This window comes from Echinops telfairi, unplaced genomic scaffold, assembly GCF_000313985.2.
Source record: "Echinops telfairi isolate 266 unplaced genomic scaffold, ASM31398v2 ScPeMD7_3533;HRSCAF=4204_0, whole genome shotgun sequence".
Classification (NCBI taxonomy): Eukaryota; Metazoa; Chordata; class Mammalia; order Afrosoricida; family Tenrecidae; genus Echinops; species Echinops telfairi.
In genome coordinates, this window is record NW_022107431.1 from 88,774,977 (window position 1) to 88,779,000 (window position 4,024).

Sequence of the window (4,024 nt, forward strand, 5' to 3'; positions counted from 1 at the left end):
GACATTGGTTTATAAAGTTGGGAAGAACATAATCTCCCAGATGAACACAGAATTGCAAAATAGTTAAGAGCAAGGACTTTCAAATTATACTTATTTGTGTTAAATATATGAAGCCCTGGTGGTGAAATGGTTATGCCTTGGCCTGGGAATCGTAAGCAGTTTTAAAGCACCACCCTTTCCGCAGGAGAACGGGCTCTCTTATAAGGAGTTCCGGTATTGCAAATCCACAGGGGCAAGCCTACCCTGTCCTATAGGGTCACTATGAGTCGGCAGCAATGAATTTTTAGAAAAAAGAAAATACTGCCATATCTTCAACCCTTGCAGCATGTGTAACTAGTATCCTGTCACCCACACTTTGAAAATATAAAAGTTAACAATTTATGAGTTGAGTCTGATTTTTTAGAAGTCCTACATCTGTATAAAACCCTTTGTTCATCAGTGCTTCACATGGACTAAATACTGTTACCATCAGTGGGGTTTCCTTAAGCCCCATGGGAAGATCTATGATGTTGTGCAATAAAATGACAATGAAGTCTCCAAAAGAGAGCCAAGGATTTATAGAAACAACAATGATAAGGATGGATTTTGAGCTCTCACTTGATCGTAGCCCTGATATGAGAACAATTAGTTCTTAAGACATGACCCTGCCTCGCACCTATCCTCATGAAATCACTGAAGACGTAGGTGCCCATTTATCATGAAAAATAATGTCTGAGAACTAATCGGCTTGTCTCAAAGCAAGCAGCCATCTAAGAAAGGAGTCAGCTAAGTGCACATGGAAGAAGCACACCAGACAGTGTGATCCAATGATTGAAAATAATAAGATACTATCACTTCTTGGCCTTTTGACTAAGATCAAGTGTAGAAAATAATAAGATCTAAACCTGGAGTAGAAAATGGGCCTAAATTCTAAACACCTGTTGTGAAGAAAGCTAAGAATGATAGTGGTAGCCCCAAACCCATTTGCAGGGTCCCTACATGGATTGAGAGCCAGATGAATTCCCAAATTCGCATAGACTGGAAAGATTGACATCCATAAGTGGATTTTATCAGTTGTACTTAGGCTGGAATGTAATACCCTATAATTTGATTTCCCTCTAGATCCACTGTGACTTTATTCTAAACTTAATTTTCTCTGCTTTCTCTTAGATTGAGGTTTTAACTTGTTTTTTATAGTCATTGTTACAGGGTTATTGTTTTTGTTTGCTGTGGTTTTGTATGTTTATCTGTATAAGGGAACTGGAATGGGTGGAATTATGAATACAATCGCTGAATTGATGATTGCTTGGGGGCATGGAAAGGAAGGGTGGGGGAAATGGGAAATTAACACCACTGGGTACAAGAAGAAAGAAAAGTTTCCAAAATCGGTTATGGTAAGAGAGGACAGTAGGGCTGACAACAGCTCAAGACATATTGTCCCTCCTTGGAGCATACCACTACAGAGGAGTACTGGGGACACACAGTAGGGAATTAGTCCAGTCTGAAACACCCCCACCCCTGCAATGCGGTGAACCAAGAAGGGAGTGTAACAGACCACCAACGGAAGCCAAGCCAAGCCACAAAAGCCCCTTAAGAGTCCCCAAAATAGACTTCAGGCTAGGACGGGCAGCTCCCAGAATAAAGGTCAGAGGACAGACCAGGAATTATGTGTGGTTTTTTTTTTTCTTTCTTTGTCTCTCCCCCACCCCCAATCTTTTGTTTTCCTTTTGTTCAATCTCTGTTATGGCTGGGTTGCCTACTTATGTAAGATAGTATACACAGGGGAACAACTAGGGAATTAAAATCAACAACAAGGAATATGTAGAGTTCTAGGAGATGGAGCAACAGCAATCTAGCTGAGAGGAATTCCTAAGAGGCAGAAGTAGAAGGAGTATGATGGTGGGGCAGGAGGAAAATAAAAGGAAACAGAAGAATGATCTAGGAAGCAAAGCCATGAATAGAGGTGTAAGCATAGGTGTGTACATATATAAATATATTAATTCATAAAAATAGAGGCATTGGCCCATGTACATATATTTATATGGCAATACACTGAGGTAATGGATGGACTTCGGGCCATTTCTCAAGCCCTCCCTCAATGCAAGAACACTTTGTTCTAGCAACCTGGCATTTTGTGATGCTCACCCTCCCAGCACAATTGCTGAAGACAAGGTGGATGCATAAGCAAATGGGGTGAAGAAAGCAGATGGTGCCCAGCTATGAAAAGATATAGCGTCTGGGGTCTTAAAAGCTTGCAGTTAAACAAGTGGCCATCTAGCAGAAAAGCAGCAAGCCCACATGAAAGAAGCACACCAGTCTGTGTGATCATGAGGTGTTGCTGGGACCAGGTAGCACGCATCAGTTGAGAACGAGGAGGGTCAGAACAGAGACCCAAAGCCCATCTGTCAACAAGGGGACATCTTACGGACGGGTCACAGGGAAGGGATGAGTCAATCAGGATGCAGGAAAGCACCGATGAAACACACAATACTCCTCTGGTTCCTTGAGGCTTCCTCAACCCCACCTCATGACACCAGTTCTGCCTTTCACTGTGTGCTAGAGTTGAGCATGTGCACAGGTACAGTTAAGAGATAAGAGCTGACAACACATGGAATCCAGGAACTGGAATGGGAGTAGCAATATCAGAAGAGTAGAGGGAAGGTGGGAAAAGAAAGGGAGGAAGGGGGAACTGATCCTGATGATTGACACATAAACACACACACACACACACACACACACACACACACACACACCCCTCCAGGGGGACAAAAAACAGAAACCGAGGGGGGAATGGAGACAGCAGTCGGTGTAAGATATGAAAATAGTAATCATTTATAATTTATCAAGGGGTCACAAGGGTTGGGGAGGGGAGAGAGGAGAAAAAAGAGGAGCTGGTACCAAGGGCTCAATTGAAAGTAAATGTCTAGAAAGTAATGATCGCAACATATGTACAAATATGCTTGATGCAATTTAAGTATGGATTGTTATAATAGCTTTAAAAGCCCACAATAAAATGATCTTTTCTTTTTTCTTTTTTTAACAGCACCGCCTGGGTTTATTTGTACAACAAACGGCACAGGAAGACAACAGCGCCATGCAGGCTCACACCAGTCCCTCTCGCCCTCACACGGAGAACTCTACTTTGTGGGAGCCTGGGCGCCTTTGGGAGCTTTTGCTGGAGTCGTGGCCTTGGCTGGAGCGTCAGCCTTGCTTTGTGCCTTGGCCTTGGGCCGGCAGAGCTTCAGACCCTTGGCAACACGTGCCTGAGCCCGCTTGCCAAGCTTGGGGTGGGCCGTGTAGGCCAGTCGGCTGAGCTAGCGGTTGACGCCCATTGGGATCTTGGCCTTGACCTCCGTGGGCTTCACAAGATCCTAGACGGCCTCAGCGCGAGCAGCCGCAGCCTTGGCGTTGTTAGCCTGCATAGTCTTCAGGCCCTTCTTGGTGTGCTTCTTGGCGAAGCGCGTGTTCCTCAGGAACTTGGGGTGCACCCCCTTAAGAGATTCGTGTCGTTGTGACTGGGGTTTTTTGATGCCGTTTCTATGCCATTTCCGGGATTGGTTGTGCGTGGTGTGGTTCTTGGACTTGGCCATGTCTGCACTGACGCCTCAGCTCCCGGATCGCCAGGGACCGGAAGAGAGAGAGAAAGTCGCGGTCGATCTTTTCATTTTTAAAAAAATGGTTATGGTAATGGTTACACAACTCTTATCAATATGATTGAATTGCGTGATATGTTAAGTATAGCTAAAATTTTCTTAAGCAAAATACTAAGAGAACTAGTAATTAGTAGAGATAATATTTAAAGACCTAAGCAAAATAAAACAAAACACCCACTACCATTGAGTTCATTCTAACTGAAAGTGACCCTATATGAGGTTTACAGTGTTAAAGCTTTCTTCTTTTTTACTGCCAATTAGGTGGAGCTTTACATTTCAGGTAATCAATTTTGTATTCAACAAGTTAAGCTACTTATCTAACACCCCTTTAACTTACCCTGACTCCCCTCCTTTGACTTCTCCTCTCCCTCTTATGACTTTCTATTTCCCCT

General features: G+C 43.6%; 1 pseudogene; it reads right to left on the bottom strand.

Moving 5' to 3' along the window:
• Nucleotides 1-3,116: 3,116 nt before the first annotated feature.
• LOC101640096 lies at nucleotides 3,117-3,569 on the bottom strand (annotated as a pseudogene).
• Between the last annotated feature and the right edge of the window lie 455 nt (nucleotides 3,570-4,024).